Below are 18,983 nucleotides of genomic sequence, written 5' to 3'. Positions count from 1 at the left end.
TCATTTTGTGAAGTTAGAATCTGATCTAAAGTAGTAGGATTTTTCCCTGCTCCTCATAGAAGAAGCTTAAGACTGAAAGTGTGTGAGAGAAAATATAAAAGTTATGTCCAAGCAATAATGAGAAGGCCAATATATTACATACAGCAGAAAATACACACTTAAGATCTTAAATGTTATTTATACTATTTACTTATTTACTTGTGGACTGAATTATATTTTTTAAAAATTCAAAATTCACAAAATCAACACCACAAGTCTCCCTTGAATTTCCACCTGAGAACTGTGCTTTTTATTTGCTTGATTTTATCGTGCTGGGGCTTGGACCCAGGGCCTTTTAAATGTTAGGCAAGCATTCTACCAACTGAGCTAAATCTCCAGCCCTGAGAACAGTGTTATCAGTTTCTTACATATTCTTCCAGAGGTAGTTTATTGTTTTTATTTATTTATTTGTTTATGATATCCCTCTTGTTATGTTTATATTCATCTCTTAGCATACTACATGCTTTTGCAAATTCTGCTTTCCTGTTCATGCAATAATACATTTTGGAGATAATTCTATTGCAGTACGTCAAGAGTTCCTAATTCTTCTTCTACAACTGGGCTGTATTCTGGTTTACAAATGTCCAATAATTTATTTGAGCCATCTCCTAACATCAGTATCTGGGCTTTCTAAGCTTCTATTATTATAAACAGTATTGCAGAGAATGACATTTTGCTCATACTGTGCAAGTATAAGCAGGATGCATTTTAGAGGTGGAATCATTAAATCAAAGTCTATGTGCATTAGTGTCTTTGGTAGATGTTGCCTATCTGCCTACATAGAAACTGTCCCATTTATATCCTTACTACTAATAAATGGCAGTGTATCTCTCTTTTATATATATATATATATATATATATATATATATATATATATATATATATATATATTTATTTATTTATTGTGTGTGTCTGTGTGTGGTGTTGGGGATTGAACCCAGGTCCTTGTGCATGCAAAGCAAGTACTCTAACAACTGAGCTATATCCCAGCCCTCTTTATATTCTTAATACTGATTAATGACAGTGTATTTCTCCAAATACTTTTCAATATAATTATGTCATCATAATTTTGTTATCATTTTAATTTTTGTCACTTTATAGGCAAAAAGTAGAATCTCAATGTACTTTTTAAAGAATTTTAATTGCAATATATTATTATATTATATAAGCACATTGATCATATGTGTACAGCTCATTACATCTTTTTTTTTTTTTTTTTGGTACCAGGAATTGAACCCAGGGGCACTTAAACACTGAGCCATATCTCCAGCCTTTTTGTATTTTATTTAGAGGCAGGATCTCTTATAGGTTATAGACAGGGTGTCTTAGAGAGGCTTAGGGCCTCTCTAAGTTGCTGAGACTGGCTTTGAACTCAGGATCCTTCTGCCTCAGCCTCCTGAGCTGCTGGGATTACAGTTAATAAATCCTCACAGATTTAACACAGTTCAAGAAACGGGGCAGACACCCAGAAGCCCCCTTTGTACTTCCTTCCAATTTATATTGTTTTAGTTTTTCTCTTATTATAATTGAAAATAGCTGTCTGGTTAAAATTACTCAAACTTGGCTCAAGAGAAGCTAGGCATCTTTTCATTCGTTCAAGAGTTCTATGGACTGTGCCTTCCTATCTTTTGCCTATTCTTTGATTGAGCTGTTGGTGTTTTCTCATTGATTTGTAGAAGCTATTTTAGCCATAAGGGAATTTCAGTGGATGATAGGAAAGATATGAGTATTACGGTGGAATTTATCAACTCTGACCCCTGAGAGGAGATGCCCAGCATTTGGAATTCTAGAAATCCAGCCATGAGTCACAGCAGCTCAGGGATTGGTGGAGCAGCCCAGTCTTCCGCAGTGGGCCAGAGCCTGTGTGTCTCCTCCCCCGCCCCCCACCCCTCTCTCTTTCTCTCAGTTTAGTCTGCAGTCCTGACCTTCCTCCTCCTTCCCCTCCATCTCCTTAAGAAAAGCCATGGGCAAGTGGGTTCTTGTATCAAGTGGTGGTTGATTCCCAAACATCAAGCAAACCTTTCTCTAAGTCACCAGTAGAAAACCTGACCTGGTCCAGGGAAAGGCCCTGTGAAACAGGAATAGCCATGAAGACTCTGGGGAACATTTGCAAAGAAACCTCTTCCAGGAGAGGGCTGCCTGCTAGGGGGTCCCACAGTTCCCAAACTGCCAGATTCAACTCAGTCCCCCTCTGCCATCACATCACACTGTCCCTCTCTGCTGGCTCCAAGTCTCTTGAGGAGCGCACACCCAGGAGGGCAGTGTCCCTTAAAAACAAAAGCCAGCAGGAGTTTTTGTGTGTGTTTTGGTTTTTTTCTTCTCTCCCTCTGACTGGCCGGTAACCTCGCAGCACAGGCCTTCCAGCAAACACTCATCACCCGATAAATCATGTGACCCCTTCTGTTTACTTAGAGGTGCTGGCCCAGCTGGGGCCTCTAATCCACTCCCTGCTCTGTAACCAATTGCCGGGTGGTTTTCACTGGGAAGGGGAACTTGTGAGGACCAGATAAGGGGATCTTTTCATTTGCATAGAAGAGCTCCCAGGGCCAGTCCAGGGATGCGGGGACTGGCAGAGACACCTAAGCTCCCCAAGTGTGTTCTGGAGACTACCAGCCCCGTGTAGTTCCCACACACTATGGAAGAGTCAAAGCAAGTCTCTGCTCAAAAGTAATTTTAGGTTCATTTTTGAACTCTCATTTACTGTTACAGGTTTTAGAATCAACAAAATGCAATACATTTTTTGCTGAGTGCTTTAGTGCAACCTCTGACTAAACTATTATAAGTCTAAAATTTTTTTTTATTTTTTTAAAAAACGCTAGTTATAATGTGCAAAAGGTGTAAGCTGCTTTTGAGGGAATGAAATGTCTGGCTCTGAGTCCAGGGCAGTGTACCTTTGTGGGCTGATGAACTGCCTGCTTTGGAATCCCCTGGGCTGCTTGAATGGAAATCCTACTTGACCATCCAGGCCAGAGAACTGGAATTAAACAAAATTGGGTTCCAGAATTGTGCTTTTAAAACTTTTTTTTAAAGCTCTCAGGTGTCACGCTTATTGACTTTGACATGCCACTAAAATCACCGTTTTTTTTTTTTGTTTTTTTTTTTGTTGTTGTTGTTGTTGTTGAACCCACATGCGCTAAACCCCTGAGCCACATCCCCAACCAGTTTTATTTTTTATTTTGAGACAGGGTCTTACTAAGTTGCTTAGGGCCTCACTAAATTTCTGGGGCTGGTCTTAAACTTTTCGTCCTTCTGCCTCATGTTCCCCAGCTGCGAGGCTAAAATCGCCATTTTAATGAGTCAGAAATTGTCTTATTGGATCATGGACCACCAGATTGTAATGTGAAAATTCTTTTCTGGCTTAGAGGGGACAAAATTTTCACCCTTATTCTGCCTTTCTTGGGCTAGTGACCTTCCTTCAAATCACTCGATGGCTAGTTTTCCAAGGTAAAGACGCACTTTATTCAGTTGTGGTTTCGTGGTTTTATTTTTCGGTTTTGGTTTTTTTGTTTGTTTTGTTTTAAGTCCTTGGCTACTAAGGACAGGCTGGGGAGGGCAGATGTCTTGTGATAGGGAGATAACTCTGAAAACAGCCCAGCATCCCTGACCCGTGGCTGTGTGGAACATGAATGAGGCGGGATGGTGGGAGGAAGTGGGAGGTAGGTGGGTGTTTTTCTAGGCAGTTATTCAACCAAACCATTACTTCGAATTTCATTTTAAAGCAGAATAAAGCCTGGGCCACCCGTCGCCTCAGGACCCAGTTTCTTACCTCTGAGAGGATGAATTAGGAACTAGGAACAGAGAACTCTATGCTTTTAGAGAACTGCCTGTCACTAGGAGTCTTGGGAAGTGTCTGATGGCACTGAACCTGCTGCCAGGCCTGTCCCCAGGCAGGGACACGGCAGACTCACTATTGCTTATGGACTTTCCTACAGGGTCCAGGGATGGTGACAAGGCAGGGCTGTTTTTTTGCCCAGAGACAATGAAAACCGGGTTTTAAAGGGTCAATCTTCAGCAGAGGTCTGCCCCACACTTTGTCCAGTTTGGGTACCAAATTCGTGACGCACTTTTATACACAGGACCCCAGCGGCTGAGACATCATCTGTGGTGACCAGGGTGGGTAGAAGACCAGGGGGTTCTTCCCAGAGTGCAGGGCTTCAGGAGCTAAATAGCAGAAGAAAACTTTAGCTGGTGAGAAACAGAATACCCAATTCAAACAGTCCAGGACAACAGAGGTTTATTATCGTGCAGGTCAAGAAGTTTCAGGGAACGTCACCTCCAAGACACAATGATGTCAGGGGATCCAGGGGCTTCTTGGTGATGCTCTTGCCTTCCGGTCATGGGAACGAGATAGTAGCTGCTCCCCATCCAAGCACCATGCCTCACCTGGATGCATGTGCTCATAGGCAGAATGACTGGAGTTTTGTGTCACATGCTTTTCTTTTAATTAAGGAGGAAACTCCCAACCCCCAGCCCAGGATCTCAGCATCCCATGTCACAAGGCCATCCCATGCTATAGGTAGAAGCCTAGGTGGATCCGCTCAGCAGCACAGCTGACACTGACCATTTATTTGAGCCCTGGGAGAGTCCACCTTTCCTGAGTACGTTGGTGTCTGCACTGGAGTGCCAGGATTTTGCTGGGAAATAAAAGTGCAATAAAAGTGCTCCATGACTGAGCGGGTCATGGAGGTGGACAACATCCATGCCAAGGGGGTCTTGTGTTATCTTTGTTAGGAAGTTCCTTCCTAGTGGCCAAGAATAAATTTCCTGCCCTGGAGAAACAGGGGCTGCAGAGTTAGATTTAATTTGATTTTAGAAAATTAAAAACCGTGACATGTCTCATCTGAGTGTTTTATTTTGTTTCATTTCCTGGGAGTGAAATTTATGCCTTCCTATCCTAAAGGTTTGGATTGCATCTAAGGACGTGGGGCATTTAGCAGATTCTAGGCTTGCCAGAAAGGTCCTCCCTCTGCAACGCCCTGCAACCCTCCCTGTGCACCTTGCTCCCTGGGCCCTTCTGCTGCAGGAAGCATAGGTTCAGCTGAGGCACATGCATGAGCACTGGCATTTACCACCGATGGATGGGTTTCTAGTACTTTCTAAATGAGTTTCTGAAACCAAGCTCCACATTTTCCCCGCCTCCCTAAAGCTCCTAAAGCCTGAACCGTGAGGGATCTTCAAAGAGTCCTGTGTACTCAGCAACTTTGGTGTGTTAGTTTGTCTTCCAATCTGTCTCACTCAGGGTGCTTATCTCTTAGAAAGGGAGATTATTACCACAGAGACTGGACTGGAAACCGCTTCGCTGACAGGTTTAAGAGCCTTAGCAAAATAAACAGCAGAAAAGGCAAACGTGTGTGCAGCATGGCAGGCTTCGTTTTCCTTCTGCGGCTCAGCTGGGCAGAGAGGGAGCTAGAATCAAAACAAAACAGAACCCTCCTCTACACTCAGAGCAGGGGAGCTGGGGCGGGAGGAAGGTCGGGGAAGGGGCGAGCCTTGGCTTCTCCTCACCCACCAGTTCTGTCCTTTTATAGACAACCGTTACAGGACCAGCCCGCCACCGCCACCATACCTGTTGATCTGGTTTATGATTCATGCCTTCAAAGAACCCTAGAGCTGTGGCAGTTCCTCTTCCTGTTTTTCATACCCAGAAAGCTACACAAATTACAAAATTATGTCATCGGGCTTCTCTTGATCTTGCTCCTGGTGCCCAGTTGGAGTCTTTTCCTTGGATTTGTCAGAATCTGAACTGGGAAGGGTACGTGCAGGTTTGTAAGCAACCTGAGAACAGGAGAATGTCATTTACTTTTCTCTTTCTCTTCCCAGCATCTTCTGGCAGTGTTGGGGAAACACTGGGCACTCCATAAATGTGAGTTACAGGATCGGAAGAACTTCTCATTGAAACGGTACTTGGGAGTGTTGGGAAGTAAAAGCAAAAGTAAAACTTATTCTTGTTTCTAACTGTGGTGGCAATATTTCCAGCTAACTCTGGAGTAAAGGAGCAAGTTAGAATGCCTACCTCTTATCACAGGATCCATTTACATGGGGAGGAATTTTGTCTCTTGAAGAGCATTTAAGTACAACAATTGTTGTCACTGAAATCTTAATTCTTCCACTCTCAAAAGGGTTTGGGAGGTTCAGGTAGAACCTGTCATCCCCACCAAAGTTTAAAAATTCAGGGTAGAATTTGAGTGGCTTTAGGGTTGAAGGACTAGATGGCTTCATCTCCTTTTGGGAGAATTGGGTCTGAATGATATCTTTTGAACCCTCTCACATCAAACCTCTGGCTCATGGGCCCTGCAGTGGTCAGGCTCTTCCCAAATTGTACAGAGGACATGTTACCTATTGTCAGGCACTTAGGGTAGGCATCAGGCAGGAATGGGAGCCCTGATTTCACTCTGTGACTCTGCATTAGTTTGGTTAGTATTGCTATAACAAAACCCCTGAGGCAGGCTAATTTATAAAGAGATTTATTTAGTTCATGGTTCCCGAGGTTCAAGGGGACAGTGCTGTTATCAGTTCAGCTCTGGTGAAGGCTTCCTGGCGGGAGGGCACCACAATGGTGTGAGTGCCTGTGAGAGCCAGATCATATTACCCAACAGGAAGCCAAAGAGTGATTCAGGGGTCAGGCTCAGTCTCATAATAACCCCCTCTTACGAGGACTTAGAGGTCCCATGATAGCTGCCTGAATCACTTCTAAGGGTAGGGCCCACAGTGACCTGAGGATCTCCCACTCGAAGTTCCCACCACTTCTCACATGGCCACATTCAGGACCAAAGTCCCAACCCATGATCCCTTGGGGAGCAAACAACATACAAACCACAGGAGACCCCAAACCAGGGACTGTGCTTTTGCGCTCTTAATTTCTTCATCTGTAAAAGGAGACTGCAAAAATTAGTTGGGGAGATTAAATGAGTTGATGCTTTTGAAGCTGTTGTCACAGTGCCTGGCGCTCCACAAACTCTTGCAAATGGGAGCTGTGTGTCCTTATGACCATGGCCATAGTTATCATCGTCACCAGTTCCGCACATCAGAACATTGCAGAACACAGGGGTTTGGCTCACATTCATTTCAAACCTCTTTTTGAGGGGCAATGAGTCCTGAATCCATGAAAATTCATTTACTTGGTCACTGACATCAATCCACTCAGTTGCTATAGATGTGGGCTGAGATCAGGTCAGGCAAGGCTAAACTCCCACGAAAGGGTATGCAGCCAGACCCCAGAACGCTGTGGTCTCAGCAACCCTGCCAAATGACAGTGTTTTTCTTCCTTCATTTTATTTTCAAAGGGGCAAATTAGGGAAAGTTTGATTATGGCCGTACTGTTTGCCTTTTAGCTACTAAAACCACCCACTCCCACCAAAAAATAAATAATGAAATGAAAAATAATAAAATACATTATGTTTAAAGATGACTTTTATTTAAAACCATCAATCCAGCATTGGAGAAGTTACTTACCGTCCTTGGAGAGCCTCAATTTCCATTTGTAAAACTGAGATAATAATGCTTATCTGGCCTGGTCGCTATCACAACTAAAATGGTGTAGCTAAAGTGTTCTTAGTAAAGATATTAGGTGCTCAATAAAAGTGGAAGCTGGCTCCAGGATCTTAGCTATTAATTAGTCTTATTGAGGACTTAGGGGAAGTGGCTCTCCAAAGCCTATGACCAGTTGTTACTCACATATGCTTACGGCAGTCCTCTTTGCCTTTTCCATGTATTAACTAGTTTCACTCTAGTGAAAATCCCATGAGGCAGGTAACATTAGTACCCCCCTCCACAGATGGCAGAAATGAGGCTCAGCAAGGCTTAGGGCCTTATCCAAGACCTCACAGCAGGTGTTCATCTCAGGTAGTGTGCCACCAGCAGTCCGTCTCTTGGCCACTCCACCGGGGTACCTGTCCTGGATGACCCAACAGGGGAAGGTAGGCCTGCCATCTTCCCCTCCAGATGGTCTGCCCAATGGCCTAGCGGCTAGACCTCCCCCCACAGTTCTTCAGTGAGGTCAGAGGAAGAACATGCCCTCCCATGGGAATTTCCCTCTGATCTACTGGAACCAAGGCTAAGAATAATATCTCAGTAACAATCTTAAAACTTCTTTTGGAAGGAAGAGTCCACAGCAAAAGTCCCGGGTTCTGCCGTAAGAACCTCTGTCTCAGTTTGGGGAGTCCATGCAGCTTAGCAGTAAACCTCCTAACACTTGATCAAAGAAACTCAAAATCATATTCTAGGTCTTAATATTTTTTGACCTCAGGTGACCTCCCTGAGCCTTAGTTTCCTCCTCTGTGAAAAGAGAGTTCTGCAAATTAAATGAGATAATGCCCTGAAGCTCCCTGTACAGTACCAGAAATACTCTGGTTCTCGGGGAAGGAGTCTCTTATTCCCCATCTTGGATGAAGACAACTTCCAGAATTTCTCTCAAGAAATAATTGAGTATATTGATAGACCACCTGTCTCTGAAATTGGTGATCCATCAGTTCAGAGACCTGACACTTCATTTTCTTAGCCCTACCTTGAACTTTGCCTCTGGCCCTTTTAGCTCCCAGTACCTCTGACACCTGCTGTGGGCTGACCTCTGCTCAGGTTTGGTAGCCACCAACCCCTCTAGCAGTGCCCCCTGCCTTCAGAGGTGGGATGGAGAAGTGGGTGGCCTAGCAACAGAGAACTCTGGGCATGGAACTAAAGGACTCTCCAGGGCTTCCCTTCTGCTGGTTCCATGAGCTAGGAATGTACCATATCTTTGCCATTTGGGTCTCAATTTCCTCCTTTGTAAAATGGGGAAGAGGAAAGATTAGAGGAGATATCCTTGAGGCCATATCCAGAGACTCTCAGACTGGTGACCTCCCCTCCATCTATGTCCCCCCAGCGTTCTGGAGGCACTGGCTGGGGAGCTCCACAGCTTTAGGGCACGATGTTGCCAGATTTTCTGGGGAATGAGAAGGGAGGAAGAGAAAAGAAAAATAAGCACTCCAAGGTGAGTCTCCCGGTCCATGGTGAACTCCCTAATAAAACAAAACCATGAATCAGTCTCCCTCGCACACTCCCTACGAAAAAGAACAAATCTCTTTTGGATTTCCTGCAGCAAAGTAAGAGCCTTTAATTTCAGAGCCAAGGCTATTTGTACACTGCCTCAATGTCTGTCCCCCCAGAGCTCATCACACAAACAATAGCAAAGGCAGAGGAAAGACGAGCTATTGTTTTGTTGTATTTATATCCTGATGTAGGAAACAGCATGAAAATATTGTTAAGGAAACTCAGTAAGTCTCTGCTCCAGGTTATGCATATAGTTTTGGTGCCAAAGGCAGCAGGGCCAGATGTTAGAGGACATGATCTCCCTGAACGAATAAAAGGGAAGCAGTTGGAATTCCATGGGTTGGGGGAAGAGCCAGGGGAACCACTCAGGTGCTGCCCAGTGAGCCCAAAGGAGAGCCCAGGTCCTTTGGCGTCTCTCTGGGGGTCCCTCCAGACACCACTCCCTGATGGACACCACTCCCCGGCAGCTGAGGGATCTGTACACAATTGCAATCTCTCCTTTCCTCAGCTTCTTCATCTATCAGATGGGGAAAATAATAGTGTTTTGCTCACAGGGCTGTAGTGAGAATTAACAAGTCCATTCTACATGCAATCACATGGATACATGTCATTTTCAGATACTCATATGTCACACAGAACATGGTATGTGCCAAGTACTCACTGTAAGTTAATATTCTCATTATCTATAGGCACAGGGAGAACGTCTGTGATCCCAGAGCTGTAATTATGAATCTGTACTGACGTTTTAGGGAGACTGTGTGGTGCAGTTGAATTACTGTTGGCTTTGCATTCCGTCAGTCTTGGATATGGATCCTGGCTCCATCACTGAGCAGCCCTGACTCTGGGCAAGACGGCATGAACAGTGGGGTCAAAGTGGGTCAAGGTCTAGGATTGCTGAGGAACCCCGTCCTGTTCTAGGGAATCTGAGGATACTATATCATCTTGGCCTGTGGGACTCTCTGAGCCTCTTTCCTCTGTCATCAAAGATGTATTATCATCTTATTCTTACCATCATCACCAACCTCATCACTGTGATCAACCAGTTAGGAGAAGGAGATGATTTTCATTTTCATCCCCCTAACTCTTTCTGCATGCAATCTTCACTCTCCAAAAGATGACCAGAATGTAACAAGGCCCTGAATAAACTGATCCTTAAAAGATGTAGGAGGACTTTCTGAAAATGGAGGTGAAATAATTCACATAATGTAAAATTAATTATTACAAAGTGATCAACTCAGTGACCTTCAGTACTCTCTCTTTATATAGATCCAATACATTTCTGTCATCCCCAAAGGAGAGCCCAGGTCCTTTAAGCAGTTGTTCTCCAATCCTTCCTCCTCCAGCCCCTGGCAACCATTAAGTTTTCTGTCTCTATGGATTTACCTCTGCTGGATATTTCATAAAAATAGAATCATATGATCTCTGAGGTTTTATGTTTGGGCTTCACTTAACATAATGTTTTGACACTTTATTTACATTGTAACATATATCAACACCTCTTTCCTTTGGTGGCTGAATAATATTCCATTGTATAAATACACCATATTTAATTTGTCCATTTATCTATTTATAGACATTTGGGTTGTTCCCCCGCCACACACACACTTTTTAACATTTTTTAACTTGTTCTAATTAGTTATACATGACAGTAGAATACATTTTGACACTTATACATAAATGGAGTGTAATGTCTTATTCTGCTGATTGTACATGGCGTAAAATCATATTGGTTGTGTAACCATATATGTACATAGCATAATAATGTCCGACTCATTCTACTATCCTTCTTGCTATAAACATTGATGTGGCTGTGTCCCTGTAGTATGCTCATTTTTAAGTCCTTTGGGTAGAAACCAAGGAGTGGGATAGCTGGGTCAAATGGTGGCTCCACTCCAAGTTTTCATTGTGAAGAGTGTTACCGTGAACATTGGTGTACTAATATTTGAATACCAATTTTCAATTCTTTGGAGTAGAACCGCAAAGTCGTAGTTGTATATTAAACATTTCAAGGAACTGCCAAATTGTCTTCCACAGTGGCTATGCCATTTACATTCAATAAAAGGATTTTGATGTTAAAAAGCAGCCCGATGGTTGAAATTTTCTGCTTTCTGACTCAGGTTGGCCAATGCAGTGGAGAAACTGACCAGTGGGAGAGAGGGACATTAGGTTGAGATGTGGACTCTGCTGCCTCTTTAATCCTCAGTTGTAAGAAAGCACTAACTCTGCCCTTAGAAAAGCAGGTCCTTCTAACTGGTAGGAAAGTGGAAGGGAGAGAAGAGAGGAATGTTTGGAAAACTTTGAACATAACCAAGTCTAAAATAAGAGGTCATTCTATAGACTGTGTGTATAGAGAGTTTTTAATCCTGCTTTATTGGAGGAGAGGTGTGGTATTCTCATGTATTTAGCAAAAGTAATAATTGTCCACAATCTTGAAGAATCCCATCTGTTCTACTATAAGCACCTGGAAGCCTGTGTCAGAACCACTGTGAGGAGCAGGGGCAAGTCAGACCTTCCAGCACTACCGGCCCTAGAAGCCAGCAGGTGAGGCAGAAAAGCTATTGGAGTAGCTGGAAGAGCAGGAATTTGAAGGAGAGCACAGGTCAGGGCCAGGGAGGTTCTATGTCAGCCACTAGCTGGAGGGGACAAGACATAGTGTCAGTAGCAGTGACCATTAAAAGTCAGGGACAGAAGAAAATACACAATCGATCAACAAATATATGAAAAAATGTTCAACATCTCTAGTAATTAGAGAAGTGTAAATCAAAACTACTCTGAGATTTCATCTCACTCCACTCAGAATGGCAATTATCAAGAATACACGCAACAATAAGTTGGTGAGGATGTACACTCATACCTTGCTGGTGGGATTGCAAATGGGTGCAACCAAATTCCTTAGAAAACTTGAAATGGGACCACCATTCTACCCGGCTATTCTACCCAAAGGACTTAAAAACAGCATACTACAGGGACACAGCCACATCAATGTTTACAGCAGCTCAATTCACAATAGCTAAACTGTGGAACCAACATAGATGCTCTTCAGTAGATGAATGGATAAAGAAACTGTGGTATATATACACAATGGAATATTATTCAGCATTAAAAGAGAATAAAATCATGGCATTTGCAGGTAAATGGATGGAATTGGAGAATATCATGCTAAACAAAACAAATTAATCCCTCAAAACCAAAGGCCAAATATTTTCTCTGATATGTGAATGCTGATACATAATGGGGGAGGGGCAAGAGAAGGGAAGAAAGGAGGAACTTTGGATTGGGCAGAGGGGAATAAGGGGAAGGGAGGAGGGACTGGGTGGAAAAGACAGTGGAATGAAATGGATATCTGATATCATTATCCTAAGTACATATGTGATTGCTCCAATGGTGTGACTCTATATTGTGTACAACCAAATAAATGAAAAGTTGTGCTCCATGTGTGTACAAAGAATTAGAACAACAACAACAACGACAAAGTCAGAGCCAATCTACTTCTATGAGACACAGAGAATGGGTTCTATTTAAGGCATTGATAAAGGTGGGGATGTCCCTATAGTTTGACTTTCCCCAAAATTCATATGCTGGGGACAGTCTCCAAAGTCATATGTTAATGGTATTTGAAGATGATCTTTGGGAGGTGGTGGGGTCCTGAGCTCTGTTGTCATGAGTGGCTTAACCCATTCATGGACTAAAAGGTTATTGAGGAAGTGGCTTTGTTATATGAGTGAGCTTTCTTTGGCACACTGCCAGTGTTCCTTTCACCATGTGATGCCCTGTAGGGCCTCAGGACTCTGCAGAGTTCCCATGGCAAGAAGGCCTTCAGAGATAGCAGGCCCTCAACACTGGGCTCCCCAGCCTTTAGAACTGCGAGCAGAAAAAAAAACTTCTATTCTTTATAAATTATTAAATCTGTAATGTTTGGCTACAGCAAAAACCAAACAAACAAAAACAGACTGAGAAAGATACCCAGATCTCATTCTTATGAATTGTCCCAACAGATGTTGGGACAGCCAGACTAAAAGACACACACTTAGAACTGGCAAAAAGAACCTTGTTCAACAGGTTGCTATGACAGATTATAAAGTGGGTATTCAGAGAATGATTTAACTTTAACCAGATGTCTTTGAAAAGATGCTGATATCAAGAAAATATCATAAATCCTGAATACTGGCAAAACACACTGTCTTTCTCCTTTGAAAACAGTCATCATAGTATTTTTTTTTTTTTTTTTTTTTTTACTGTTTTCCAGAACTATAACTGGGTCTCAGCCCCGGTACTCAATCTATTCCTCAGAAGAAGGGGCTCATTTTCCTGAAAGAGAAAGGGTGCAATCATGCTCTAGGGTGAGTAGGTGGATATGAGAACCCAAAGATGTTGATTTGGGGGTCAAAGGGATGACTGTTGCTTGTAGCCCTCACTTGTCTCTGATGGGGACTCCACCAACCCCATCCCCCCAAAATGTGGGAAATCTCCTAGGAGTTTGGAGGAATCCCATAACAGCTGAAGGATCTTCATTTCTTCATTGCTAACTGGGAGGGGGGGACGGGGACAGATCCTAGTAGATCATGAAGTCTTCCTTTCTTCATAGTGCTAAGGACCTGAGTCTCCCAATTGCCACAGAGCATCGGGGGTTCTTCCTGCAAGTTCTTTGTTCATCAGGGTCAAGAGTCAACTCTGTCCCTTGAAATAGAGCTATGTTTATGTAGAAGAGTCAATGCAGTGACCTTGTGCCCTCCGGCACTACCCTGCAGGAGGTAAATTGGAAGAAATTCCTTCCCAGCTCAAGCCTGGAGGGCTGACTCTGCTGCTACTGGCAGAACATTAAGTAGGAGGAATTTGGAGATGGGAATGTTGGGCCCATGATTATGCCTAGAGGGAAGAGCTTTGGTCTCCTTTGGGACCCCTGGCTGGAAGTTAGTGGGCTGATGATAGATAGTGCCTCCTGCTGCAGAGCACTCAGCTAAGCTTTGACCCGCCCCGCCTGTTTTTTTTTTTTTTTTTTTTTTTTTTTTTTTCCTTGTGGAGCTGTGTACTATTTGGAAAGCAGATCAAGGACATCCTGACTCCCAGCTGACCAGCTCCACCTGGGGCCTGGAGACTCCACTCCACCCTGCAAGGTCCAATGGCAGAGTTCACAGTGCATCCTCCCTTTCCTTGTGTTTTCCTCTCCTGTGGCCTGATCTTTCCAGACCTTCCCTTCCATAGGCAGCTCTTCCAAGGCTCCCTGGAGACTCCAAATCAAGCAGTTTGGGAGTGCAAAAGTGAAAGCAAGTTTCCTAGAGCAGCAGGGACCAGCTCTTGGGCCAACTTTGAGAAAACAGAGCTTCCTGGGGTGCTGGGGCATTCAGAACCCACAGATGACCTCCTGCCAATTCTTCTCATTGTCTTTTTAGAAATGATAAGAAAAGGAGATGAGAGAGGGAGAGGCAGAGACAGAGTCTGACTAGCTTAAAGTGCTCTGTCGCCAGGGAAGTTAATGGGTAAATTTCAGGAACTCAAGTGTTTTACTGGGTCGCCAAATGGGGGTTGAGCAGTCTTTGCGCCTGAAACGCGAGTCACAATAGTGCGCGCCTAATAGGGTGCCACACTTGTCTGTGTTTCTTTTTGATTTTGCCATCGGGAGGGGCCACCTCAGGGGACAGTCCGGGAGGGCTGTGCCAACCGGTTCGCGTCCCCACTCTAAACTCCCTTGCAGCCTCGGCCGGAAGGGCCCGCGGGCGGGACGCTGGGGGCCGAGCCTGGCCAGCGTGGGCTCCGCGCAACCACACGGCGGGCTGCTTCTGCCAGAGGGAGCCCCGGGGGCCGCGCTTCCCCGCCTCGTCCCGCGTCCCGCCCCGCGGCTCTCCCTCCCCCACTGCTGGCGCTCCTCCGCAGGCCGGGAGCAGCGCTGGGCCGGGGTCAGCTGGCTGCCTTTGTGGCTGCTTCCCAGGAAGGAAGAAGCGCTGTCTGCAGATCAGTTATCAGCTGGCTTTCCTGTGCCGGAGCGCCGCCGTTTTCCGGGGACGGCTGCCACCCCCGGGATTCCCAGCCCAGGCTGCCGGCGGTGCGTGAGAGCCGGATAAATAGGCCATTGTGAGGCCGCTGGGATCCAGGTTTCTTATCACATTATCCACCGGCGAGGACGGGATTCCGCCCCTGCTGCCACCCATTTCAGCTTCTCTTTTCTCTCTCTCTTTAGCGTTACAGCCATTTTTCCAGTTTTTGCCGTTTTGAAGGGAATGTTCAAAAAGCAATTTACTAGGTCCACTCCCTGTGCGAGGCAGGGGTTACGGGGCGGGTCTGCAGACTGGACGGTTTCGCTGGCGTTGAAGACCTTGAATTTAGCTTCTTGGGCTTTGATGCTTGATATTTCTGCTTGCCCACTGCGCAGCGCGGGCACATAGGTTAACAGCAGTGTCAGAGGGCAAGTCTGCAGGTCTGCAAATCTACAGTAGTCCACTAGTGGATGGGGGTTTTAGTAGGTTTGTTGTTGTTGTTGTTGTTGTGTGTGTGTGTGTGTGTGTGTGTGTGTGTGTGTGTGTGTGTGTTTTAAGCCTTGAGTTGTTTATGGACAAAAACTTGAGGGAAAAACAGTAATGAAAACTGGTCATCTGACAGATGCTACAAGGAGCTATGGCAGTTTGGAAGAGAGGCTTGCTCCTGGTGCCTATAGTGTCTGTTTTTGTTTTTGTTTTGTTTTGTTTTTCTGCTGCAGCAGCTGCATGGCCAGGGACCGGTTGGGGTTTCCTGGCACTAGACTTACTAGATAGTCATCAGTAGGCAGGGCAGGTTTACAGACCTGTACTCAGAAGGGGATCCATGCTTGGTTGAATGTTTTGTCACCATCTTGAAATGTTTACTAATGTTTTAAAAGGAGCCTGCATCTTCACTTTGCACCAGGCTTTAAAAATGATGTAGCCAGGGCCCTTGTTAGGAGCTCAGATTCATTTGAATAAAATTGAATAATGGTTTGAATAAGTTCCCATTTGAGATAATGGCCTGTGGTTAGTTGATAAGCTGCTGAAGGTGATTTTCTTAGTTTTTAAAAAACATCTACTGTAGTTGAGAACATTCTACAAACTAAACCCTAGCCCTGTCATCAAAGGAAACCACAGCTGGCTGATCACTCCAAGCCAGACTTGCTTCATTCCTTTTAGAAAACAGAATGTGCACTCCTTAAAGATCTTGTGATTTCCCTAAGAAGGTGCTCATTCCTGTAGTTGTTGCTTCCCTTTCTTTTCATACTCTGTAATGCTGAGCTTCCAGATGTGGAGGGTAAAACTGGATTCAGAAAGGACTCATCCTAATCCTAGCAAAACTCCCCTACGGTTTGAGGGTCTGTGTTAATACATTCAGCACTTGTTATGGACTGAGTGTTTGATCTCTCCAGAATTCATTTGTTAGAGTCCTAACATGCAATGTGATGGCATCACTGTAAGTGGTTTGAGGCTGTCTCTCCAGAGGCAGAGGAGACCTCTATGTGGATTTTCCACGCTCTCCACAGGTTACAGAAAATAATTTAAAGGGGTTGGGGTTGCAGATCAGTGGTAGAGCATTTGCCTAGCACATGTGAGGCACACTGGGTTCAATCCTCAGTACCACATAAAAAATAAATTAATTAAATAAAGATTTAAAAATTAAACTCAACATTATAAGAAATAAGAATTTAAGGACATATCACATATTGAGTTTTACCAAAGAAGAAGAGCTTTATTAGAAAGTGAAAGGTGAAAATGCACATTGAGAAGCACTTGTGGGAGTCTCTCTTTTTTTAAAGGGAACTTAGCAAGGGGTGGGTATGGGAAGGTATGTTGAATTCAGTCTTTTCATCATGGATCACAAATTGTTTACGGTGGTCTGATCCTCCCTAGGAGCTTCAGGCTAACATCATCTCTACTATCTAGATCACGATTGGAATGTGCCTATATTAAAGGTTTCTTAGATACTTTAAATATTAGATAAAGTTAATTAGATGAAATCCTTTGTTTTGTCTAATCTGAAAATATATTGTGTAGGCAAACGGCACATATGCCTTAATCAAAATGAGGCAATTTTCATAGATTGTTTTAGTCAGCTTTTCTTTGTTATGACCAAAAGACTTGACAAGAACAATTTTAAAGGAGGAAAAAATTATTTGGTGCTCACAATTTCAGAGGTCTCAGTCCATGGACAGCCAATTTCATGGCTCTGGGTGGGAGGTGAGGCAGAACATGGTGGTGGAAGGGTGCGGCAGAGGAAAGCAGCTAAGGGCGTGCCAATCAGGAAGCCAAGAGAAAGAGCTCTACTTCCTGATTGGCATGTCTTTAGCTCAATGAGGACAAAATATAAGCATTAAAGGCACACCCCTAGTGACCCACCTCCTCCAACTATCCCCTACCAGCCTATATTAACATCCAGCTAATTCATTCAAGTGAATTAACACACTGATTAAGTTAAGGATCTTATAACACAATCATTTCACTTCTAACTTTCTTGCATTGACTCACACGTGAGCTTTTGGGGACACCTCATTTCTAAACCATAACAGATTTCTCAGAAATTTGGAAGTAACCTGGAGGAAAAACAGGTCTAAGGCATAAGTTTGATCATGGGGCTTTTAGATTTACAGCTACAGTGTCTTCTTTCCTTCCCATTGTTTCCTTTCTACCTATCTTTATTTCTTCTGCCCTACCTCAACAGTATTGTGAAGTGGGGCCTTCAGGAGGTAATTAGATTTAGATGAGGTCATGAACGTGCCCCCCCACACACACACATACTAAGATTAAGATCCTTTTAAGAAGAGGAAGAGAAAATAAAATCTCTCTTTCCCTACCTTGCAAAGACACAGGTAAAAGGCAGTTATTTACAAGCCAGCAACAGTACCCTCCTCAGGATCCAAACCTATCGGTATCCTGATCTTGGACTTCCCATTCTCTAGAACCATAATAAATAAATGTCTGTTGGTTAAGCAGTCTCTGGTATTTTTTCCTAGCAACCCAAGCTGACTAAGCATCTAAGTAACTCTTGGGAAACTAATCTGTGACTTGGCACTCTTGCGAATCAGGGGAGGAAGTTGGGATAGTTCAAATTAAACAAGTAAAATGCTATTTTTCTAGAAATAGTTTATGTAAAAAACAATTGCCTTAACTTAAGGCAAAATATATTACTTTTAACAGTTTTCTTTCATGTGCTTACTTCGTTGCTCATTAACTTACGACTTCTTTTTTAATTTACTCAACAAAGGTGACATAAGACAGGTAGCAGATAGTAGTAGTGACATTGTAATATGACAGTGAAAGAATTAATTCCTCTATCCTGCAAGGAGTTCATAATAGTGGGAGAAGTAAACAATACAGCAAAATGTTACAGATGTTAAAATAATATGCATGTATCAGAATACTTCAGGGCCACAAAGAGTCGTGGGCTTATCACTCATAAACTGCTTAGATGAGCCTTATTTTTGTTGTTGTTAATGGATAACATACATAAAGTAATTGGCATGTTTGGACACTACTGATCGCTGCACATGCATTTTCTCAGCTGAAACTCACAAGATGAATTAGGTTCCACTTAGACACCCCATTGCATAGAAGAAACTGAGAGTGGTACAGGAAGTAAATTACTCAAGGCTACACAGGATCTAGAGGTAGGATTTGATCTCCTCCAAAGCTCACCCTCTCAGGGCTGCGCTGCCTCGGACTTCCCTTCTTCCCCATGATGGTTTTCCTCTTCACGAAGCACATGGGGGTTTCCAGGGAGTGGATTGTTCTCCCTCACTGTGTGAATTATGCTTATTGGCTTCAATAACTTAGAGTTCCACAGATGCCTCCTGGAGGACAAGAGTAAAGCCCTGGCCCGTGGGGGAGATGGCAGAGCAGCTCTCCTGGCTTCTCACAGGGGAGGTTCGTGGGCTCTTGGATGCCTCTTGGCAACCAATGATTTCTGCTTCCTGTGGAAGATCCACC

Source organism: Urocitellus parryii, chromosome 1, assembly GCF_045843805.1.
Source record: "Urocitellus parryii isolate mUroPar1 chromosome 1, mUroPar1.hap1, whole genome shotgun sequence".
In the NCBI taxonomy this organism is placed as follows: domain Eukaryota; kingdom Metazoa; phylum Chordata; class Mammalia; order Rodentia; family Sciuridae; genus Urocitellus; species Urocitellus parryii.
This window is presented reverse-complemented; position numbering follows the sequence as displayed.